The sequence below is a fragment of the Cavia porcellus genome, unplaced genomic scaffold (genome assembly GCF_034190915.1).
Source record: "Cavia porcellus strain 051 isolate PalLab524CR breed Dunkin Hartley unplaced genomic scaffold, mCavPor4.1 scaffold_4, whole genome shotgun sequence".
Classification (NCBI taxonomy): Eukaryota; Metazoa; Chordata; class Mammalia; order Rodentia; family Caviidae; genus Cavia; species Cavia porcellus.
Window position 1 is genome coordinate 63,930,349 of NW_026947487.1, and position 26,034 is coordinate 63,956,382.

The 26,034-nt window shown below is 39.5% G+C and overlaps 1 protein-coding gene and 1 non-coding gene across 9 annotated transcripts in view; one reads left to right on the plus strand and one right to left on the minus strand.

Moving 5' to 3' along the window:
* Rasgef1b (RasGEF domain family member 1B) overlaps positions 1-26,034 on the plus strand; it is a 596,806-nt gene that overhangs the window by 367,417 nt on the left and 203,355 nt on the right. The gene's annotated exons all lie outside the window — the stretch shown is intronic.
* Positions 16,115-16,251, minus strand: LOC111753848 (small nucleolar RNA SNORA2/SNORA34 family). Its single transcript, XR_002788626.1, has one exon. It is a non-coding gene; the product is annotated as a small nucleolar RNA SNORA2/SNORA34 family (small nucleolar RNA).

Consider the following 26,034-nt stretch of genomic DNA (forward strand, 5'->3'; position numbering starts at 1 on the left):
CACCTGCCTGGTAAGCATAAGGTCATGAGTTCCATCCCCGGTACCCCTCCCCCCAAAAGATATAGTAATAGGAAGGAGATAAATCATTCCCAAAAGGGAAGGGGATCAAGAGATGGAGAGAAGAAAGGGCTAAAAATAATTGGAATATGTGTGCAAACTTCCCACAAAGAATATAAACATTATGCACTACACATATGTACTAATAAACTTTTAAGAAATCAGAATTTTAAAGTGGTCTTTAATTTACCTGAATCTTGATGTATAAGACAGACAAGCAAAATTTTAATAGGAGTTCTTAGGCCTTTTTGTTCCAAATCTCTTTTGAGTAGCTGAAACTCATAGTTAAGCCAATAGCTAATAAATGGCTTCTGGATGCTGCATATCTCTTTTGTCTGGAATGAAGGAAAAGAGAGTGAGCAATGACCTTTCAGGGTTGGGGGCAAGAAAGAAACTAAGAGCTCCTCCTTCTCGTCCACAGATGCTTCTTCTTACTTACAAGCAATGCTTCTTGCTTCTAACATTGCTAGGTAGTCTGTATCGCAAAATATCACACATCACATCCTAAAAGTATATTATGAAGACACACACACACACACACACACACACACACACACACACACACAGAATCATCAGAGCTACTGTGAAAGACAGCGACACCACATAGTAAAGAGGCCTTAAATGAGGATTTCCACTGGGATTTTGAAGTTTTATCCTAGATGTCTGACTTTGTGCAAATCCTTTGGATTCTCTATTCCTGTTTTCCCATCTCTAAAATAAACAGTTGGTCTAGAGGCTGCTTCTTTCAGTGTCCTAATATTGCATTATCATATTGTTAGCTTTTGCTAGAAAATCATGGTACTTCCTGTACCTTCAGAGTGCTCAGTCAACTGGTGTACAGTATACTGACAACGTTAAAGGCACTTTACTAAGCATTCAGAAGTATCCCCTTTTTTTATCCTAGGACAATAAGTCAACTTGCATACACTCTGTGTCATGTGACTGTTACCTGTCTTATAGCTTGGGGTTTTGTGTGTGGAAAATAAGTATAATTTTTTTTCAAAAGAGATAAAACTTTGGGACTTCAACTGGGGGCACTTTTCTATTTCAAAGAAAAAAGATCTCCTTTTTTCCCCCAATAGATTAAAACAAAAATATTTACATGGTGGTCAGGTTGGGCTTTAGGGCTGGAGGAATGTAGAGAGTGAGACTTAATAAAGTCTATGCTCTTGCATGGTGGGATAGATACAGCTGCTCCTATGAATCTAAAATAAATAAATAAAGACTTATTGTTTAATTATTCATTTGCATACTGTCTCGAAGTGATGAGAGTGAAGGCTGCTGAATAATCTATTCAAATCAAACTGTCACTGTACTGGATAAGCCTTAGCTCCTTTCCCACCTCACCTGGGAAGTTTGCTTTCTGCGCTGGCATCCGTCCAATTGTGAGATCATGTTGTCCTTGACAGCAGCAGTGTAGAAGGTCTGAGGAGTGAGTGAGGAAGGGAGAGTGAGAGGCTCGGGTGCCCGTGTGCAGCCTCCCAGACACTGGCAGGGAAGCACATGCCCTGTGCAAAGGCAAACGCATGGCTTCCCCTTCTGGATCCTGTACCCTGTAATTCTAGGGCAAATCACTATCCCTTTGGTTACCTTTGAAGCCTTTTCTTTTGAACCAAAGTTGAACTCTTCCAGAAGATTTCCTTCCCAGAGTTTAAAGCTTGCTCTGATCTATCCCCAATTCTCTGCAAGCTTTTTTTTTTCCAGTGCCTGGTTTTGTAGCCTTCAGTTACAGGACGCAGGTGTTATTTTGCTAGCAGCTAAATCTGGTCCCTTGATAACTACCAAAGGCACTGGATTCCAACAGGGGCTGCCATGGCCTTGGGATGGTTGTGTGGTCAGATTACTAATAGCTGCCTCTGATGTTTGTCATAAGTGCCTAGCAATGAAGATTTTCCAGTCTTGGACCCTTTTTCTATCTCTCACACAAATTTAAAGTTGCACATAGCTGGATAAATCCACTTGTTTACCTGTCACTAATTAGGACCATTTTCTTTCTTAGTTTCACCTTTTTTATCTGATAAATGAGGGTGATGTCTGAGGTCATTGCCAGCTCTAAAAAAAAAATAGCTTATCACAAATTCACAGTTTTAGCATAGTTTTGCTACCAAGTTTCTGCTCCAATTCCATCCACTCCAAGAGGCTTCTTTGTTCAAGCTACTCTGCCTCTGTGGAAATTAATTTCCCCTGGGTGATATCATCCTACTGTATGTTCTTATTATAACCCTTACCCCAGACCACTATGTGTGATAGAGCTTGGATCTGTGTCTGCCTCCCTGACTAGACTGTTAACTCCTGGGTATCAGAGCTACTCATGTCTTATTTATCTTTTCATTTCTCCTCATGCTGTTTGCATTGCAGTCAGGCACTTAGGAAGTGTCTGAGCTGAACAGAGCTTCTCACTTAAAGCTACAAGGAAGTGATCTGTAAGCAAGGCCTTAGGAATCCAACAGCTGGAATCCCAACTCCTTTTAACCTATTTAAGAAGCCTGACGATTGAGAAAGTGGTTAACACCTTGCTCCCAGACCAAAGTTAATTGAGGGGGCAGCTGGCTACAAGAAATATAGTTCCTTAATGCATTTTTAAAGTTTTGTAGCAAACAAGGTTATTTCCATTCCTGCCAGATTAATGACCCCACAGAAAAGGGCATATATACAGATACCCTAGAGACAGCAAGTCTTGGTATTTGTGGAGAGCAAGCAGTTGATGTTCTTTTGACCATGAGGTAGCAGAAAATTCAAAATGGTATCATCCAATGTATTTACCAGATATTTTCTGAGTCTGTAATAAGTTCATGGTCCTGCAAACATACAAACCTGAAGAGAACACAGCTTCAAGAAAGTTTGTGATTTCTAGGAGGTTATAGGATATCACTTACGCTCTTTCACTCCCCTTGTTGCTTTTGCCATCTTTTGTCTGCCATGTGCCAGCCTTGGAGCCAGCTGATTATGGACAGAAACCTCTACAAACTGTGAGCTAAACAAACCTTTTCTCCAGAAAGAAAAAAAGAACGAGGGAAATTACATGATGACAACTGTAAGGATAAATTCGAGGAGGAAGTGAGAAAAGAACAGAAACCTCAGATTTGATAAGAGGAATTAGAGAAAGCTTGTGGAACACTATAAAATTTAAGAATGACATTGTGGATAAACAATATTTTAGTAGATAGGGGAACTGTCTGCACAAAGTAAAGAAATGGGGGAAAACCTGCAAGATAGCAGCAATGGTTCAGCTTATCAGAATGAAGGGTAGAGCAACAAGAAATAAGAGGACCTGTGTGGGAGATTCATGCTGTGAAGGATACTGAATCCCAAATGGGTGACTTGTGTTGAAATTTGTGGGCAATAGTATGTTAGAAATGATTCTGATCAGAGAAGTGAATAGTTTAGGCCAAGAATTGGCAAACTATAGCCAGTGGGCCACAAATAGACTGCTGTAAATTTTTACTAGAGTCTAGCCTTGCCCATCCATTAGTGCTTGTGACTGCTTTGAGGCTAACTGGGAGAGCTGAGTGGCTGTGACAGAGACACATGGCCACTCGCTTATAGAGCTAGAACTATTTACTACCTGACTTTCTACAAAAAATTTTTCTGACTTTACAAAAATATCATTTGTTCATTCATCCATCCATCGACCCATTCATGCATCCATTCATTCATTTATTGACTGATTACTCTGACATTCAGGATGTACGAGTGCGAGGGATGTCTTCTGGTATTTTCCCCTATTATTCACCATAAAATTACATCACCTCTCAAGTTATCCTTCAAAATTGCTCAGAGAATTTAAATTTTTGTGGAATTCATTGTTAGACATGCAGCTTCCTTAAATGCTATGCAAAACATTCCCCTTTCAAACACTTTTGGTTGATATTATCAGGGCTAGAATTCAAGCAATGTTTATATCAATGAATCAGGTACAAAGTGATAATAGAAGGTTACAAATTAAATAATAGAGGAATCAAAGCTACGGTAAGTTGGAGATAGAGGGCTCATTCTATGGTGTAAGTAGCACCCTTCTTGAGAACAGCTTGCACGAACTTTCCTCTAAGTAAGGGTGGCAGCAGAAGGGACAGGCATGAGTCAGTCTTCCCAGAGCCTTGTCACCACCACTTCCACTGGTTCTTGTGACTGTAAACTATGGGACACAAAGTAGTCCCACGACAACTATATTCCTTTCTTAGGGCTGCCATAACAAACACGATGCCTGGGAGGCTTACACAACAGAAATTTCTTTTCTCACAGCTCTGGAAATGACAGTCTGAGGTCAAGATATGGGGTAGGGTTGGTTTCTTGTGGAATTTCTCTCCTTAACTTATAGACAAGCTCTCTTTTCTGTATATGCTCACTTGATCTTTCCTCTTTGTGTCTCTGCTCTGATTTTCTTTCTTTCTTTCTTTCTTTCTTTTTTTTTTTTTTAATGAAAAAAGCAGTCAATTTGGTTAGGGCCTACCCGTATGAACCCATTTTAATGCTTCATTACCTCTTTAATGCTCCTATATCCAAATACTATACACTTGTATTCTGAGGCTCTACAGGTTAGGATTGCAGCATACAAATTTTGGGAGGCTACAAAATTCAGCCTGCAGAATGCACCAATTTGTAAAATATATGCTTTGTTTTTATTTTTATATTTGAATTAAATTTGTACAATAACTTTATGAAAACTATATTTTAAGAGTAACATCAATCTCAATCCCGATATGAGCAAAAAATCGTGATCTTGTGACCATGCAACAGATAAAAATGAGGGCATTTATGTATCAAGGCAGTACTTCTATTTGTTTAAGGAGACCTCCAGCCTCTCACACCCAATTCAACTCTCTGAAGAGCAATTTTGGTCAGGCCTGTTTCTACTGTGGACATTTAAAAGGAGGGGATTATCCCTAGTTTACCTTTGGATGGTAGAGCCTAAGTCATTGCCTAGCAAATACAAGACACTCAGTAAATGTTTATGAAAATGAGATACAAATTCATAAAAACAAGTTCTGTTCCAGTTCCTGATTTGCATAAGTGACCTCAACATGTAGCGACCCAGAACAATAGCCACTTTCTTATTTATCAGTTCTGTGGGTTAGTGATTCCAACAAGGCTCAACAGAGACCTCTAGGACTTGCTCTTCATGCCTAGACCTTGGCAGAAGAGTTGAAGGCCTGGTAGGACTTGATGGCTAGGATTTCTTCATATGCATACCTTATACCTGGGCAGCACTGGCTCCCCAGTGCCACCTGAAGCTGCTCTCTGATAGCCTGGTCCTCAAAGCTGCAGAGGAGTCACACTTCCTTTCCTGGTAGCTCAGGAGCCAAACACAAGTACTGAACCTTTATAACCCAGGCTCAGATGTTGCATAGCATCTTAACCACTATGTTATACTGGTATGTTTCACAGCCCTGCTCATTCAAAGAAGAGTGAAATTAGATTCTGTCACTCAATGAGGGAATGGAATTGTGTAAGGTATATGAGAAATGTGAAGTGGGATTATGACTGTGTGCACATTTGGAAAATAAAATTTTCCACTAAGAAAACCTAAACAAGTACAGTATAGAATTCTTCTTCTCACCAAATGTCAAAGGGGCTTGAGGATGAATACTGGATTTTTCATCTAATGTCAACAGTAGGGAAATATTGAATAGACCCTGTATGGTCCTAGCCAGCCATCAAAAAGCTATTTACAAATATGTGTACTAACAGGGAAATGTCAGGCATATTATGGGTTAAGCTAGATTAGAGAAATCATCTTGATTTATGCACACAATCAGGCTTCCTATTAATTTCCTCCCTGAATTAAACTCCTCCACCTAGAATTATAGCCCATTATTCTCCAGCAGACTTTCTTCATGGAGGAGCCAGGGCTTGTGCATAGGCAGGCAAACAGATTCTGGAGAAAGGCCATTCGTATGTTGAGGTTTTAAACCCACAGACTGTATCCACTTGGATATGTGGACCAAGAACTGATGGCCATCAGATGGGCCAGCTCACCAGTCAGATGTGTCACTCGTCACGCATTGGAGATGGGCTCAGTGACCTGGAGCTTCCTGAAATAAAAGTCATTGCCTCCACAAAAGCATAAGGTTGTATTTTCTTTGGCACAAGTAGTTGTTTAAGAATATCGGAGGATATAAAGTTAAAATCTAGAATTTTGACTTCTTCTATTAAATGTTTGGTGTGCATTCCTGTGTGGACATGAGTTTCTAGGAGGTATAGGGGTCACTGGTCCATGCTATTTCCTCAGCACTAGTGTGGGTGTTTGCAATTTGCTAATCACACTTGTACTCGCCTTTGAATAGAAGGCTAGGTCGGGAACACCTCGTGTTTCAAGAGCAGGGCGTTTTCTTCAGGGAGAGGTGGAGAGTTAGTAAATGTTTGATATGAAAGTGTTGGCCTGCTTATTCATTGAGGTCACCTGCCTGCACGTGCAAGTATTTGAAGTGTGACCATTCAGGGGACGTGGGGAGAGCAGTGCTGTGAGCCACTGGGAGTGGGACGGGAAGTGGAGTGTGTAACAGAACCCAGAAGAAATAGGTCTCACAGCCCAGGATCAGACTGGTGAGACTGAAGGAGGCAAGATTGTAGGAGTATGCACTGCAACCTTCTGTTGTCCTCTGGGAAGGCCTAAGGGGGGAGGCTTTTGCCCTGGTAAAAAGCTGAGCCTGTCAGAGAGGCTTGGTTTGGCTATGAAAACAACCAAATCTTAGTGTCTTGAGGCAGGGTTTATTTCTTTCCTCATATTGCAAGTGTATCTGTCATGTGTTAGCTGGGAGCTCTGCTTCATGTCATTGCCATCCCAACACCTCAGCTGACAAAGTAGATACTACCTGGGACATTGCCAGTAGCTGTAATACAGATGTATATTACCTATGTGTAGTGTGCATATGTATATATAGTATATACATACATGCTTGTATTTATCCATATGTATATAACATATATAATATCTATATGAATATATGATGTATATTTTATATATAATAAATCACTGCCTTAATGCACATGACTGGTTTATTTTTTCCTAAGGGAATGTATTTGTATTGTTTCCTGAAAGACTTTAGAGGTATTCAAACAGACATTTTAATCTTCCAGGGGAATTTTAGCTACTAAAATGTCACATCTACTGTCATCAAGATTTAGAATGCTTTTTATTTTTAAAATACCTCAATATGATTTCTCCTTGTAGAGGGAAGGTTATTTATTTTAAATGTTTCTAAACAGCCATGGAAGCATATTGCCCGAATATTTGACCTGCTACTGCAGTGGTTTGTTTTCTTTCACTAAGGAGGAATGGTGAGGAGTATTTGTATATATTAATTAAACAGAAGACACAGTTACCATGTCTTCTATGTTACTAAAGTTCCATATGTCAGGGGAAATAGATGCCAAAACAGTTCTATACTGTTAATGTACCATTGCTTTTATTTTCATCAAAGAATCAAAAATCTTTTTTGAGTCTATCTATGTTTTATTTATCCTGTTAAAAAGGATAAATGGAAAATATTGCTCCAATTTCTTTTTATAAATACCTTCTTTTCTGAAATATGTAATCCAAAATAATACAATTATATGACCTCCCTAAGTCAGAATCCAGGGAAGAAAAACCAGCCCAGGGCTCAGAAAACAAGATTCCAGTTCAGTTTCGTTGGTTATCTCATAATACATGAAAGGTGTTGGTCTGAGTTTTATATGTGCATGGATTTCTGATGACTGGTTTTGTATAAATGTAAACAGTTTGGATTAAGAGCAGGAATAAAGATGGTCTCACCAAAAGAAACTATACAATCAACTGTCTGCTTTAGAAAGTAGAATAGTGATAACAAGTGCATAATCTCCCCAACATCTCACCTAGCTTCCTGGCTTTTTGCACCTGGGCTGTTCTCAGTCTCACCTCCAGCAGGGCCAGCCCTGCAGTGGTCTACAACAGAAAACTGGCCAGAAAAATAGCCGAGTTTTCCCCAGATGAAAGCAATCCCATTCACCTCATGCAGCAGGAGACCGCAGGTCTTCTTTACGTAACATTATGTGCCTTTTTTTATCCCAGGATCATTGAAGGATTTCACAAAGAACAAAGAAATATCTGTAAATCATAGAAAGCTGGTTACTCCACTTTGTACATAGAAAAACTTAAAGAAAAGGCAATGTTGTAAGTATAACAAGTAATATTTCCAGGCAGAAATCGTGACTTTGATTCTAGAGGAGTAATTTGATTAAATCACAATTCATAGGCACTTTTTTTGGCTTCTTCAAAATTAGCCTTGCAATTAAATCATAATTATACTTTACTCTTTAGTGGTACCTTTCATCCAGGGAACTGAAAGTATTTTACAAACATTAATTAAGTAGCACAACACCCTTGTGGGGAAGATAGGCACTATTCTGTTCTTAAATGTGGTGCCATGGAAATGAGGAATTTATTCCTTTATCCATGATCATAATGAGAATTGTTGTTTAAAATTCCATATGGCTGAGGTCTCTCTTGATCTTACATTTCATTTGGTAATACTTTTAAATGCATTAATAACTTGTTTTTTATTTTAAAATTTTTTATCTATGCTTTTGCAGATTTTTTTTCATTATTTTAAATTCTGAGTTGGAGCTTAAATGGGAAGGAGCTGCATTTTTATTGATTAAAGTGCTCCAGATATCTCTGAGCAGTTTATCTTTAAGAAAACTTTTTAGGACACTTTATTAACGTGATGCACACATTTAGTAAAGTAGTAATAAATGCAGTAAACACATCCATACATGCAGTAAATTACATAGAGAAAGTACACATGTCATGAATGTAGGCTTGCTGTTTATTTAGAGTGTGAACAGTCCTTGGTACCAGCAGAGCCTTCTGAGCACTGAGAACCCCTTTACCCACCACGTGACCATTCCCAGTCACTGTACCCTAAAGGCAAACAGGAGCCTGCGTCCTAACAGCATATAGCTGTGCCTGGGTCTGTACTTTAGATTCATGGAATCATACTGTAGATACACATTGGTGTTTGTGTTTTTTGATCATTATGTTTATGATATTCATCCATGTTGCTGTCTACAATTTCAGTAAGTTCATTCTCATTGCTGTAGGGTATTCAGTTGTTCAAATATTCCTCTTTTTTAAAAATCTGTTCTACTATTGATGAGCAATTGAGTTGTTTCCAATTTGGGAAGATATGAGTATTGTTTTCTTCTTCATTTGGGTTGAAATAAATCAAAGGTAGTCTGTCCACGTGCGTTACTGCAAAGGTATCGACAAATGTATGGTGCACACTAAGGAGCTGCTATGTGTTTTCTGTGTTTCTTTTAAGAGGATTTTTGGGCTGGTTTTCCAAGTTGCAGGGCCGAGGGTAACCATAATTCTTTTCTTTAAAGTAACAGTATTATCTTAATCATTGGCTGGCTCAGTTCAGAAGAGGCAGCTTGGAAAAGGGGCAAGAGCACAAGTTCCAGGTCCACCAGAATTCCCACTCTAACCCCTAATCAGTGTGGCACGTTGGCCACCTCAGTCTCCCCCAAGTCCAGCTCCATTTCCTTCGGTCACCATTGGTCTCTTGGGCTAATGAAAAATATGACGTTAAATGTATAGCACTGAGTAGAAACTTAGTGTACAGCATATATTATTAGATATTTTTTGACCTTGTATGACTCTAAATCTCTAACCTGAATTATTAAGAATATTTATTTGAAAAACTCAATAAATAACTGTGCACTGAATATAGAAACATTTATATTCAAACAGGCCTCCCACATGAAAGAGACATCTAACATTAAGAATTTCTTTATTTCTTTTTGAGATTAATGATGAGTATACGGTATTCCATTTATTTAATCTTGGCCTTTCTGCAAAACATTATTAAAGATATAATCAAAAAGCAGGTCAAATATCATTACATATTAAACAGCCTGACTTATTGGAGGGTTCAGGTTGGGAAACTGTTGACTTTAAGCTCAGAATTCTGTGGAAGCTTGGACGGAAGATTGCTAGGTTGCTATGGATTTTTGTGTTTATCAGATCCTAGGTCAAAGACCCTCTTATTAAATGATATTTTGGAGGTGAAAATGATTGGATTGAACTGCAAGGGATAGGTATTTTTTCTGATTGATTCTAATTAGGCTATTTGCCAATAAATTCACCTCCTACATAATCTGGAATTTTCACTAGAGAGTGATTTTTCTGAATTTATGACTCCTTTGTCACCAACTTGTTTGATTCTACCTTTTCCTATGTCAGGAATGGTGAACAGGTGTTCAAACTGGAACCCGGGGATTCTTGACATTTCTTTCTCCCTACATTCAATCTAGTGATTCCTGCCATTTTTCCATTCAAAATTTGCCAACCCACCCACATCTCTTCATCCCATAGCACATTCACATGATGAATTTTATCATGTTTCAGTTAAAAGTCATTTTTAATATAACAAATCTGATCAATTCAATTTAAAGCCCTTAATGATGTCACACTGAATTTAGAGTAAAGGCCGTGATCCTAGCAAAATATGGCCCTTCTTTCTTTTGCATCTTTCATGCTTTGACCTCACAAGCCTCCTTTGCAGTTCTTGAGTGAATTTGTCTTTACTTTACATGCTTTGATGTACACAGTTATTTTCCTAGCCAATGCTCACTAATTGTTCAGGCCTCAAATTTGACATATTTATTCATGAAAACATGATTATGTATTTAAATGCCTGGGCTCCTTTATGCTATATTTGTACCAGCACATAAGATATATTCATACTTAGACTTTTGCATCTAATGCTTATTTTCCCTACAAGCCCATACACTTTATGAAAGCAGCAATGCTAACTATTTTGCTTACTTAATGTATCTTTATTGTTAATGTATTGTAAGCATTATGACTACCTGGGTCATGTGTTTCTCTAGGATAGGATTAGATTGTGTGTATCTCCAAAGGAAATAGTGCACAAATTTTATCTCCTCAAAGATGTTGAAATGATATTTTAAAACCGTGATGTCAGTGAATGAAATTATCAGTGTTGCTTGTGGAACTAAGAATAATCAACTCCTCACTGGGTGTGGTGGCACATGCCTATAACTAAGAATAATCAACTCCTCATTGGGTGTGGTGACGCATGCCTGCATTCTGGAAACAGAGGCAGGAGGATTGCTAGGAGTTCAACACCAGTCATGGCTACATGGTGAAACCTTGACTCAAAAAACAAACAATAAATAAATAATCCTTCAAAAGATGGTAAAAATTTTTATGCTGAGCCTTACTTTTATCAGTTTTTCTTGATTTATTTTGTTATGAATAAATCAGGCAACTTTACCATATAAGTTAAGCAAAAATAGCAACAAAATACAGTGGTTTTTGGTCTTTGATAACTCAGTAATAAATAAGCGGAAAAATATGCCCCAAAGGAGCACCTTCCCAAACTGTTTATTCTAACTTCTGAACTGGTTTTGTTCAGAGAACTTGCAGTAAGGCCATCTTGCAAGCCAAGCTGTAGCACTTTCCTCTCTTCTGCCTCATCAACCTCTTGCAGCACGGTTCCTCAGAGCACAGGTCAGGGACCGCCCCATTCAGAGTCAGCTGGGCTTCTCAGAATAAGCGCACATTACCCCTCCCACCAGGGGCCTACTGAATTAAAACCTTTGGAGGATGAGGACCCAGAAGCCATGTTTGTAATGAGAAACAAATGCTTGCAAACCCTCAGGCTAGGGCTTAATCTCTACAGGCTCTAGAACTGACACCAGCCATACAGAATGGTAACTTTGGGGAACATAGAATTAAAATGCGTGCATGCCTTTATCGGAGGGGTCCCACCGTCATCCCTAACCTTGCCGTAAACCTGCATCTCTAAAGGGGTAGGAGGTATAGAAACACAACACAAACAGGATCTGAAAGGATTATTTGCCTAAACCCTGTACATCAGACGGTATTTACACCCAAACCACACAGGACCGCTAGTGGTCTGTTTGCTTACTGAAGATGCTCAAGGACAGAGAACCCACTCACAAATCTGGCTTTTATCCCTGAGTCAGGGAATTTTTAGACAATCTTTCAATTTGACTAAAAGCTTTTGGCTTTCTTTCCCTAAACTCCATTCTTTTGTTTAGTTGTTTGTAAACACAGAGAACAAAGAAAGTAGGCGCCACCTGAAAGCATCCCACCATCTCTCAGGACTGGTGCCTGGCAGGACTCACTCTCAAACTCCTGGGGTTAGAAGAAACTTTACATGCCACATAAGTTGGACCTCCATGTTTTACAGACAAGTAAGCAGTTGCAGGAGTTAAATACCATTCAGTTATAAACCTTGACAGATTTATGGGTATTTTTCAACACCCCAAATTAAATTTTATCCTGGCCCAAGAATGAAATTTGTTTTCAAGGTGCAGTTAGAAAACATCTGGTCCATCTTAACTCAGAGTTGGCTTAAACCCTTCTGCCTCTATGAGCTCATCACACCACTTGGGATACCTGTGCTTAGATGAGAAATGGCACAATGCCTGGCACATAGTGGGTAGGTGCTCAACTGAAAAACTCATGTGTTTATTGTTGGTTCCATTTTTAAAAAGCAGTTTGGAAAGCAACATGTATCAAAAGCCCATGCCTTGGCCATTCTACTTGCTCTAGTAAAACCAGAGCAATGTCTTAATTTGTGTGTAAAATTAAGAAACTTTCTGTCTAGTTGCGCACCATTAGTTTTGTATATGCTCCTCTTAAAGGAAAAACTCAAAGTAACATGACCAAAATGCTGTACAAAAGTCATGCCATCCTCTAGCAACCTTATGAGAGAACTTACTAGCATCTGTTTTAGTCATAAGCAGAGAAAAACTAGCAAGGTGAGTAATGAATCAATTGTCTATTTAATGTATATTATGTGCAAACCACAAGCTTATTCACTTAACCTTTGCTATAACTCTGTGATGCAGACACAATATGATCCATATTTTAGAGATTAAGCACCTTAGGCACTTGTGGCAGGCAATGGAATGGCATGTGACATAATTAGCGATTCAATCAGCATTTGAACAGAAACTGGCTTGATTCCACTGCCAGGCACTCAAATTTGTAACTTATGTCTGTGGAAGTTTTTTTTTTTAAAAAAAAAAACAAAAAACAAAAAACAAAATTAGGGCTACCTGTGTTATAAAAGTAAAAGACCACAGCTGTCATAATTATTACACTTTGCTATCTCCTTATGTTTCTTGTATGGGCTTGCTTATTAAAAAAAAAAAAAACACTATACCTATGCTGACCTTAGTCAGTTATTGTTGTCCTGTTTTCATTCATCAAACTCTTCTGTGCATCTTTGAATTGTCTCAGAGAGGGGGCTGCTGCAGTGAGAGACCCTGATGTAGAAACCTAATTAGGTATACGTGTACTTGAATATTCACTTCCCTTACTAATGCTGGGAGATCAGCTTCCTTCTTCAAGGCAGCCAAGCTTCTGAGGCAGCCAGAGACTACAATATAAGAGCAGGGAGGAAGGGAGGAGCATCTTGGGAAACTTGAAGGTCTGATACTTCCCAGACACGCTCTAATCTGCTCTTAACCTCAGTGGATTCCTTTCCAGGATTTGTGTGCACCATGTGACCCCCGCCAGCGCACATTCTCCTTAGACTTTAGCCTTCCCTTGCTTGCCAGCCTAGCACAGCATTCCTGGGCTTTGCAGTTGCTACCTCCTAAGTGCAGCGCCCTTCATCACAACAGCTCTAGTCCTCAACACCTGCTTTCCTCTGCATCAGCATCACCAAACTGGGTGGGAATTGTTTGTGCTCCAGGTAACGCACATTGTTTACAAATGTGCACTAATTATGTCCTCCTGGTTCTAAGCAGCCCTGCCTCATAAGGAATCCAGGAGCTCAGTTTCTCTTTGCAGAAAATATTGAGAAAGATTTGGGTGATGAAAGACTCTGCCCAAAGCAGCAGAGGAGGATAACAGAGCCAGACAGCTCAGCTCCTGGCATTTCTAGTCGATCTGGCTGATCACCTCCCTGTTTGCAAGAAGGCTCTTCTCAGGCCTCTGGTGTCCCTCCACCCCAGCTTCCATTCTGAAACAGAAAGACAGCCGGCTTGGAAGAGAGGTCAACTGTCTGGGTGACGAGGCGGTGGCTTCCAGAAAGGCTGCTGCTTTCTCCATAATGATGATATTCAACCTCACAGTTTAAGTGCTTGTCTCAAAATATTTCCAGTTCAATGCGAGCCAAATGACAAAAATGTTTTTTCTAAAAAATGAAAAAAAGCGAAAACAAAAACATGGGTTTCTTGTCACCCATCACACTAGCTACTTCAATGTCTGCTCAGTCAGTAAATTATTCCTTCTGATCTTCATTTCTGATGATATCCAGATGGCCTGAAAGTCAGTCTTTTCTGTGACAGTGAAATTCTCTGTGCAGTTAAAAGCCAGTAGCCATCACTTTCAGATGGCATGGGCAGGAATCCAGTGAAACAACATACTGGTTGTTTGCACCCATTTCATAGTAATTGATGTATAACTATTACACACTGCAGATTCAGCTTGGGGTTAGGATTCTTTGTTAATGCTCTTAACTCCTAAAAGGAGACTGTACCTTTTCCTCTAAATAATAAGGCACTACTAAAAGTCAAAGTTGCTGGTACTAATGATTCTATTTCTTCCAAATCATCTAGAATGTGACTGTCGGATTGATGGATTTAAAGACATACTTGTCAGTCTACCACGAATAATTTGTGAGAGCTTTGACTGGGTCATGTTGTGGAATATGGTATTTAAGACTTACTCTGTTTCTTTTTAAATGTTATCTGAAAATGGATAATTAAAAATGGTAATAGCTTATAATATTAATGTAATTTTCAGCTGTCACCATCACCTATTAGATGTTTAAAAGAAAGTAATAGTTTTCTTTTTCCAAATGAAGATAGCAGGATTACTGTCCATCTATTGAGTGTCTGTTCTGTCTAGGTGCAGTAGTAGATGCTTTCTTTTATTATCTCATTTACTTCTTTTGGGGATCTATGAAACAGAATGGTATTACCAACCATATTCATAGACACAGAAACAGAGGCTCAATGAGTAAGGCTAGAAACCCATGAGCATGAGCCTCTACCTGCTCTGTTAGCTGGTTTACTGGATTGAAACTCTGCATAGACTATGCTCATGCCCAAGAAAGAAAGAAAGAAAGGTAAGAAGCTTTGTTCCATGAGATGTGCCTTTATTGCTCACAGTGAAATGGGAGCAGGTGACACTGCATCCCTCACCTGGACACAGATATGTTCATACCAGCTGTTGAATAAAATATACCAGGCTCCAGCAGACCAGACCAAAATAGATTTCATGTGCTAGGTGCCACATAATTAACTAAAACTTGAAAAACACGGGAAAATCTCCAAATAAACCAGTGTCTTCTCAATCCTTGATTCCTAGCAGTCAATCAGAAAGGGCCCAGTCACCCTGAGCTGGCACGGTAGGAAGTTCTTTCTGTTTTAGTCCCCAGAGTAAAGGGACCAGTGTCATCTGATATTATCCAATCCACTTTTTTTTTTTTAAAGGGGGTAAAATTAAACACAACAAAACAGAACAAAATTGGACATAAAAAAGCAATGTAAGAGATATAAATTTCAAAGCTAGATGACCTAAGATCTTCACTATCATATTGTCTCTTGTTTTCTTCCAAATAGTTGTCCATTTCTTCACATTCAGAGAATTCATACAAAACAATGTAGTATAAAACTGATCTGAACAGAATGAGGAAGGTGTTTTAGGTCCTCAAAACCAGACAATAGGGGAGTCACTAATGGCTGTTATAGAGTCTCTTGCTCTCTTCAAAACAGCTCTCCATACTTTCACGCATATGGAAGTTCAACAAAACAAAACAGGCAGGGTGGGAGGGGTTGCTTAGTTTTCCAGCACTCCAAGTCCCGGCATGGCACAGGTCCCAGTAAACGCCAGAGGCTCCCATCCTGGGCCATCGGAGCCTGCCACGCTCACAGCCACTCACCTAGGGTGGGGAAGTTGCTTGGTTTCCCAGTGCTCCAGGTCCCAGCATTGCACGAGTCCCAGTAAATACCAGAGGCTCCAGCCTGGGCCATCGGAGCCTGCCACGCTCACAGCCGCTCACAAGTGTGGGGAGGGGTTGCTTCAAGCTGTTTCTTTCTAACAAAATGACCATTTCCCTGGCCAAGTTCTGAAATGGCCAACAGACCATAGAAAGAAATCTCGTTAGGCTCCTGCTTAAAACCAATAGCGTCAGGAAGCTGCCTTCCTTGATTCAGGGCCAGAGATTTGTATTTTTTCAGTTCCTATACCTGCTCCAGCTGTTGTATACAAACCCACTGCTCTGCCATGCCTAACAGAGCACCTTTCAGTATCTTTTTATCACATATCTTATAAGGTCACTAATAAAAACCAGTTCTCTCTATAGACTCAGCTGGTTAAAATTTTATTTGACATAGTTAGTAGTTGTGATTTTCTTATTGGCAGACCCTTGGGGAGAAAACTCTATATAATTGTTCATGATATCTTAATACTTAGATACAGAATTTCAGAAATGCATTTAGTTGTGAAAATCAATTATGTAGGATGATTTTTAAAGTACTAGAGAAAGGGTTTGAAAAAAGAACAGCAACTTGGATATGCTGTCATGTAAAGACAGACTACTCTAAAACATGTTACCCTCTCCAACTTCTCTTTCTTCTTCCTTCTCTCTCTCTTCCTTTTTAAACATTTTTTTATTCTCATTTTTAAATTCTTCTTGCTCTCTGTCTGACATAAGCAACTTTCCCTTCAGCTCCCTAGGATCTAGCACTCTCCCACCGGCGTGAGAACTTGATGGCCTTGCTCTGGCAAGCCAGTCAGTTTGAAGTCGCTTCCTAGGTCTTTGCTTCTCAGAATGGTCTGTGAGCCAGCAGCACTGGGCCTTGCCTGGAAGACTGCTAGAAATTGCATGGCTGTGATGGACCAGAAGAATCAGCTCTTGCCTTTCACAAGGCCCTCTGAGAATTCATATGCATAGTAAGTTTGAGATGTGTCACCGCCCCAGAGGAATCTAGTAGGCGTTTCTTCCTAGAACAGAATCCCCACTGGTGGGAGAAGAGGTTTGCTGTGCAACAGTGGCTTTAGGGTCCTTCTTAGTTAGCTCAGTTAGGACCAGGGTTGTCTGTGGGAAGGGAGATGTGTGTTATTGCAGGTGATGTGAAAAAACCATATCGTGCAGGGGAAGCATCTGCCAAGAATCCTGGCTACCATTTCACTGCCATGACTGACTGACAAGGTTCATTCAGCTACTGGCCAATCTTCATCAAGCAAAACTGTATTTAACAGACCTATACCTGGTGTTTTTAATGATGAGCTCATTAAAATGATTAAATGGGATCCTAAAATTTCTGTCATGAAAGACTAATAAATTATATTAATTATAGTACTCTTGTTTATAATATCATTATAAGTCAGTTTCCAAGTATCTTCAAATGCAAAAACTATATTCTACTCAAAATTTTGCCCTAAAGTTAGTTGCATGAAAGGGAATGGCTTGCTTTCTTTCTTGAGAATGGATTTCTGGAGCGAATGACTATCCTATAAGTACTGTATGTTAAACTGTTTTCCCAAAGCAATGTCTGGAAAGCCTTCCTTTTTTCCACACCAAGTTAAAAGTGTTCTAGCATGAGTTCCCAGCATGGCCAGCACTCCCAGCATGCGCTTGTGTGACTCTCATCTTCCAGTCTTATCACTGGTCTGACTAGCTGCGTGATAGGACCGTCACCCAAACCCAGTGGGTCACAGTCTTGCCCTCTATGAAATGTTAAATAAGTGAGGACTTTATGCACTCTAAATTCTGTTCTGTTACACACCAATATTCATGTCGGTCAGCAGAATGTTTCAAGATAGGTAGATGTGTTGGGAAGGATTTAAATAGATTCAGCTGGGTTACACCCTGTGCCTTAAGCGTTTTTATGTATCTTAAGTCTTTATTTCCAGTGCCCCCTCTCTTCTCTCAGATCAGCTTCTGGCAAGAGGGCAAAATAGCTAACGGGTAGTGAGGTACTGAACAAACAATGTCACTTTCCAAAAATAGGCAAAGGGGGTGCACCTGGAATTCCAGCTACCTGGAGGATGGAGGCAAAAGGCTCACAAATTTAAGGTCAGTCTGGGCAATTCAGCAAGATCTTAGCTCTAGAAAAACCAAACACAACTACCCCACTCCAACATCAAAAAACAAAAAGCACTCCATACCTAAATACAACCAAACCAGAGCAAAATGATACCTTGCTTTCCTGTCTACACCATGGATTTAGAAAAGCATCTAAATCTTTGTAAAAATACACGAGTTGCATGTTAAACACTTTTTATTATTTTGGAAATTTTCTTCATACATTCAGGACAACAGAGAATAAAAATTGTAAATCTTTTGATGTAATAGGGTGGCAGTTCTCCACAGAACCAAATTTTCGATTTGTAATATATGCAACAGAAAGAACATATGTTTTGAAATTCAAACATTTTGTACTTGTGCAGCATGTGTTAACTGCACTTAATTAGGATCTGAAACTCAAAACCTGAATGTCTTAAATAGGGGTAATAATATATGCTTCATAGAGTTACTAGCAGGATTCAAGATAGTGTGTACAAAGCTCCTGGCAAATAGTAGATGCTCAATAAATATCAGTAGTTATGTGTGACCAAGATAAAGGTCCCAAATGCCAGTTTCTGAGCTGGTGTGATTTTTGAGCCGACCAACAAAATTCTTGGGAATCAGACGGTCTTACCAGTCTGGCTCACCAGTCTCCCCTACCATCATTCCTCCTCTATCTCATGATACAACTTTAGGCAAGGTAAAGAGCATCTTAGCATCTCTGTGTCTTATTTCCCTCAGCTGTATAGTACTTACCTCAACATTTGTTGTCAGCTTCAAATAAGTCACTATATGTAAGGTACGCGATATTGTGCTTACTCAGAATTGCACAATAAATGTTTTATTTACCGCTTACCTTTTTACAAATCTACATTCCACAGAGTGTTCCCTCCATATTGGGTATATAATAATAATTAAGGGTATTTATTGCATACTTGTACCTGTTGTTTGCCTCTCTATGTCCCACCTGCATGTTCAGTCACTCTGTGGGGGAGAACAGAGCTGAACATTGATTGGGGCTGAGGTCAGCAAAGTCCATTGGCCGTTCTTGTGCCTTAGCCAAGCAAGATGGCTTTCTGCTAGGCTTCTCTGATGACAAGAGAGCTTATCAGGAGTGGCTCTGGGTTAGGATGGCTTCTGGTATCTTGTCCCAGATGGGCGGATCATGGATCCACACAGTCTTTTGAAGACACTCTATACTTTAAGAGCTCTCTGTCCTGGGAACTCCAGCCTCCCCTGCCAGGCTGAACCTTGTCACAGATCTTGGCATGTTTTAGACTTTAAGACATTTTTCATCTTATACTGATGCAACACCCAAAGTAAATGAATTCTGTGTTGTCTAAAATAAATGAAAGCAACACTCTTTTAAGAATCATTTTGAAATCTCATGATGCTTTATTTTAACAGCTGGAAATGAGAAAATGAAGGAATAAGTGATTACAGAATAAATCACTACAAGAACTTTTTTTTTTGTTTTTTTTTTTTTTTGTTTTTGTTTTTGTTTTTTTGTCTTTTTCCTTTTTGTTGGTACCGGGGATCGAACTCACAACTGCCTGCTTGCAAGGCAGGTGCTTATGCCGCTGAGCTAAACCTCCAGCCCCTCTACAAGAACTTTAAATTAAAGAAAAAAAACAAAAACAAAAACCTGCCTGCACCTAATGTTCTAATATACAGGAAAACAGCGTTTTTTGCTTAAACCATGTTCTTGTGCCCTTTCCTGTCTCTAGCTCTTTAAACCTTGACTACATTTTAGTTGTGTCTTTTTGTGTTTTAATTATTCTTTCAGTGAATGCAACATTTTAGGAGAGACTCTTAAAAATATGGGAATTCAGAAGCACTATTAGAACTTTGATTTTGGATGGCTTTCAACTATGGGGTGGTAAAGTATGTGGGGTGAAGCAGAAGGTGCGCTTTTAGGGGCCTCATGGTGGTCTTGGGGTCACAGAAGGTGACATGTGGCAGGAACATATGGGACTGGTGATGTCAGGCTTTCTTTGGGCATGCCTACTGCAGGTGTCCCTGCTCAGGGTCTTCACCATTCCTTCCACTTGGACTAGGAAGCCCCTTACTGCGAGTCATTGTGTCTATCAGCTCAAAATCAATGTTGTCTGGGATTGTTGGAGACTTGGCTTGGTTTTGTAAAACCTCATCAAGTATTTACCCCATTCTAGTTCTTTCCAGAAAGGTGAGTGTAGACCGGCTCTAGAGCTTTCCCCTCCAGTCTTTTGACAAGACTTTCTGTGACCCTGTGACACTGTGTCCTTGGGAAAATGTGATCAGAGAGTTGAAGAATTTTGCCATCTATAACGGGGACAAAGAAGGGCAAGAACACAAATATGCTATATCGTCAGCCTAGATCAGCTATTCCCAAATTTAAGTTCTTCGAAGACTAGTCATGCTTTTTTGTTTTGCCACATCTGTAAACCACAACTTCTGTTATTTTGGGGATTTATTCCTTAAAACTAAGGCACTTTTAAAAAAACATAGTTTTGTCATAGGAAATAACATCTGAAAATTTATGAGTTTTATGTGCTAGTTTCTTAATATAGAAAGAAGCAGAACAACTAAAATTAAATTTTAAAATGCATTTAAAAAAAATCATTTTATGTAACATAGTGCATAAATTTTGGGAAGCACTAACATGGGTATTCTGTGATTAAAGTCAGGATTGGATGTGGAGGAGTTAATTTACAAAGCCAGGGCTTATAGAAATACCTGTATATTGTAATCCCAAATGTTGTTTACCAGTCTTCCAAGTATTGTAATCTCTTTTGTAGTCATCCTCACAATCCAAAAAGTTGTATTTGTAGTCCCATTGAGAGGTTATTGGAATCCCAGCAAATTAATCCCAGTCTATCACCACCAATGCAACCCACGGCGAGAGTAAAGACAACAAGACATATTCTAAATTAAGCCAAGGGGTCCTAAATCAAATCCCCACAGTCCCTCTTGAGGGAGAACTCAGCTGAGTACTGATTAGGACTGAGGTCCGCTAAGCCCAATGTGGACAAAGGCCTTGATCCTAGGCCTCTCCCAGAATTTACTCTCTTGTGAAGAAGGGGGGTGGCTCAGGGATGGGTGACAGTGAGGATGGTGGGAATTACATGAGTAACCTGAACTGGCTGGCCAGGTGAGAGAAAAGCATCTCTGCAAAATGTAGAGATAAGGATATGCAGAAGGATCAATTTACATAATTCAATTAAGGGAGCAACTGAATTGTTTTAGGAGATGTTGCTTCGGTTTCTGATATGTAAAATTTTGTGGCCTGCAGAGTCATAGCCTCTTTACCTTGAAGCTCATACCCAGTTGACATTCCTGGAGCTGACTGGCTCTCACATCCCACTGTGCTTATATATTTTAGAGAGAGCACTATGGGAGGCAACAGGAGACTGTCTTATGGCTTCGGAGATTATATACCAGTCCCTCACCTGGTTTTATTTGCAATGCTTAGGGTCAGTTGAAGAGAGAAGGAAATGTCTTAGCCAGCTCTGTACATATCAGTATAAGGAAATCAGTCTCGATATAATCAAAGTTGCAGCAATTGTTCTGCATTCAAGGGGAGTCACTTAAGTTGTCTCCCACACCTGTAGGTGTAACCTTGTATGTAAGGCCTCCTGTCCTCTTTGCTCCTAACTTCTCTATTCTACCTTTGTGTGCCTGGAAATTAGGCCATCTCCTCTATCTTTTGCATTCTTGACTTTCATTCTTAATGTCCACTCCTGCTTTCCCAGAAGTTGTGGGCTGGCAGTGCCCACCTGCAGGGATTCCTTGGCCTTTTGGGCTATGAACTTCTAATGACCCATATGGAGCAAGTATTCATGTGTGTATCTAAAGAGCTGTCCCAGCTTTGGGAAGAGCTTGGTCAGGAAGCACTTTGTGTGACCAAGAATGGGGTGGTTGAAAGTTAAAAAACAAGTCTTTTAAAAAACTTAAAATAGAGCACTGTTACCTGCATTTATTGCTCCTAAAAATTATATGTCTTAAATTTGGGAAATGTGGACACGCTGGCTGGACCTCTGGTCATCCCCTGAGCAAAACTGGTGCCCTTTTCTGAGTGAGCTTTGGCTTCCGAGGATTCCTGGACATGCTTCACAGGAATCCCCAGAGACACAGCCAGGGGTGGGTGGATCGATGCAAGTTTAAAAAGTCTCTCTGGAGAAACTTGTTAGTCTATAGTGCGATCTCCTGCCTCCTGACTTAGGATTCTCTTTGCTGATCTGTTTTCTCTTTTATCGTTGTTTTTAGCTGAAAATAATATACATAACTTGGCACAAAGTGAAAAATATCTAAGAGGCAGAGAGACAATGAGAGGACAGTGCAAGTCACAGTGTTCACTGTAAGCTAGAGAGCAATCTGCGAGTTTCTTCTGCTGAGAGGAGCTCAGAGAGGTCTTTAAATTAGGCACAAGGTATGAACTTATTGAAGTCTCTTCAGTCTTGGGTGACCAGAAAGAATGTTTTGGAGATAGTTTCTAAATTGAGGATTTTTTAAAGGTACACAGTCTATAAGACAGTAATGGTAAGTAATTTTACTATAATCATTATTTCATTAAATTCTTAAGAATTCCTTTGATTTAAAAGGTCAACTCAATGTTACACTTCCAGGAAATGGGATCTACCTGGGGCCAGGAAGGAGGCTGTGCAGTTCACGGTAGCAGTTTTTAGCTGGGGACTTATTTGTTCTTGTCCAGTGTTCTAGATCTCCTTATAAATGCAAAAGGCTTGTGCCATCCACAGAAGTATGAAAATATAGATTCACGCAGACACCCAAATACTCTTTGGGTTCTTCTTCCTTTAAAATGTCTGAACTCTAATGAGGTTTTGGGAATCTGCATTCCCTGAGGAATCCTTATCTACTTGAAGCAAGTTTCAGATGCAAGTGATGTGTGAATCTTAAGGACATGTTAAAAAGATGTGATTCTAAGTCAGGCATGGAGTCTCACGCTGTAATCCTAGGAGGATCGCTGTAAGTCTGAGGCCAGACTGTGATACCAAGTGATTTTAAGACCAGCCTGAACTGCATAGTGAAACTCTGCCTCAAAAAGACCAAAAAAGAAAAAAAAAAAAAAAAAAAAAAGGCAGTTCTTTGATGTGATGGAGTACTACTCAGTCATAAAGAAGGATAAACTTTAAACTTTTATAAGTGAGTGAGTACAACTCGAGAACATACTCATTGGTGAAATAAATCAGATCTGCTTGTATAAACATCCTATTGTCTCACTAGTGTGAGCCACTGAATGAGTAAGTATGATAGATTCTGGGAATAGGGAAGAAACTGTTCAAGAGCAAAGAACTGTGATGTGAGGATGGGGAAAGGAAGGGTAATATATATACATATATATATATGCATATACATATGTGTGTGTATATACGTATACACACACATACACACACACATAAGACAGTTGAGATAACTATAGAGTTAGTATCTCTTAATCTATTGAAAAGAAAGGATTGTACTACTGTTGTTTGGGCACTATTTCACACCTATATCTTGTACTCTGAACAATTAGGATGAATATAACAATACGCAATGTATTAATTATTGTTACTCTTCTACTAGCCTGTTTTGAAACTGTTTTATTATTTTCAGTTTTTTCTCTTTAAAATAAAATAAATAAAAAAGAGGCCTGTTGCCAAGGGTGGAGTTAGCAGACGTGGGAGAGGCTCTGAGGCCAGGCCAGGGTGTTGTTCGTGCTGTGTGGGTAGCTGCTACTCCAGGGCTCCTCCAGGAGACCGCATAATGTGCTGAGTCTGCAGTGCTGACGCCCTTTCCTGGTTCCAACCACATAGCTGCGTGCTTCCGATGGCAGCCTGCTTTTGTGATGATATCTAGTTATCATCTTTGGGTTTGGTGGACATGTGAGCAAGTTCATCACCCTGCTAATATCTTTAAACCTAAAATAAGTTTCAGGTCTCTGCAAAGAGAAGCAGAAAGGAATATCTTACCAGTGTTTCTAATGATTGCTTGAGTATCATTAGCGATGTGGAGATGTTTACTGACACAGGAGACTCAAAACTGGCTTTTGTAGGTTAAGAACAAAAGAACAAAGGCTGGGGTTTGGCTGATGAGACCAAACCCCAGCTCATTTGCTCAAAAATGAGCAAAGAGAATCCTCTCAAGGAAAGCATGACCAAGTCTTCCCTTTCCAACTCTCCTGCTATCTTGTGTCTATAATTTCTCTTTTAACTTTCCCATATATCCACCTAGTGTCTCCACAATTTGTAAGGCACAGATGGGGCCTTTTAAGGTTAAGATGACTTGTTTATTCATAATTCAATTCAGTGCTCTACTTAAGTAAATATATTAACATGCAATTGCAGAGTTTCTTAACCTTAGAACTCTAGCTCTGGCTCATTTAATTTCTTTACTTGACCTTAATACCATTAACAGTGATAATTCCTGTATGGAAGGAGAAAGATCTTGTTGAACAATGTTTTTTGCTGAGACGCAGCCCTTCACTGGTTCTGTCTGCCGGATGTCTGTCGTTGCTTCTCAGGAAGATCCTGTCCTATTATCCATCAACCCATCCTTAAACCTGTGTGTGGAGATGCAGGTAGCAGCAGCCCAGATAAACCCTCAGGGGCATAAGAAAGCCAGAGCTTTACAAAGAGCACTGCAAACCAGTTCCAAATTTTGAGTTTACCACTTGGTTGGAACCAAGTTATTTAACCTCCCTCGTCTTAATTTTCAGTGAAATAAAAATATTAGATCAGTTCTGGATTTGTTTGAGGACCAGTTCAGCCTCATTAGTGCAGTATGCTGGGCAGTATGAGGAAGACTAAAACTGCATTCAGCTGTACTGGGAATGCGAAGTCTCATTAATATATAAATAATACAATTTATATCTAATTGATTAGTGATGTCTGTTCTGGATAGGTAATGACAAGAGTGCCTTGTGTGTGTTAACTTTGGCTAAAAATGCACTCTTGTCCATTTCAAACTCTGTTTAAGAAAAGCATACCACATCTCTTTGAAGAAATATCAAGATTATTCTGTCTTTTTTAGAACCAGAAATAAAAATTTGTCTTGACCAGGACAGCTTTCTAGAGACTTCATCCTTTCAGGAAGGCTGACATCTTGACAGTGCTTCTTGTATTCTTTCTCTGTCTTTTAATAACCAGTTGAATAAATGGCCAGCCAGTGCATCAGGTTCAGGGAGTAAATGAACATACCGGCAGTTTCTACTTCATTCATTCTCTTGAGACGGAATTTCCAGCATATGCTTTGCCGGTCAGTCAGCTCATAATATGAAGTGTTCAGTGCTGGTTGTAAGCCGGAGTAAAGTTGTAATTTTCATTTGATGAAATCAGCTCTGAGAGGTCTTTAAGTCAGGCCGAAGTCATAAATTTATTCAAGCCTCTACATCTCAAGGAGAGAGTTTACCATCTAATGTAATGTTGCCGTCTATATTTTGGGACTTATGGTAAATAAAGTTGAAGAGCTTCAAATACACAAACCTGTCTTTTGTTGGCTTGTTTAATAAAGATTCTCCTAGAACCTCAGAAATTTGAAGGAGATTTAGAGCACTGTTTATCCATGAGAGTAATTTAGTTGAATTAAGGCTGAATCTTTGAAACCACCATTCATTATCATCTGGCAGTGTACATTATATTTGAACAAGAGTCAGAATTTGAGGGTACTGATCTCGTTTTTTTTTTTTTTTTAAGTTAAGTCCATTTCTAAATTTAGGAACATTATCGAAGTGCAGCATACTATCTGCTTTCCTCCCTAAACAATGTTCTGTTTTCTTCTGCTTCTGACTGTGTGAGGGCACAGGAAGAACTGCTGAAGTTTCACTGTCTTCAGAGGCCCTTTGATGAAACTCATTCATACCCATTGCCCTGGCTAGCTGGGTTGTTACCTGTGCTCTGCTTTCACATGATAGAGTCCTGCCCATTGTTTTAAGCATAGAGCTCACACCCACGAGCCG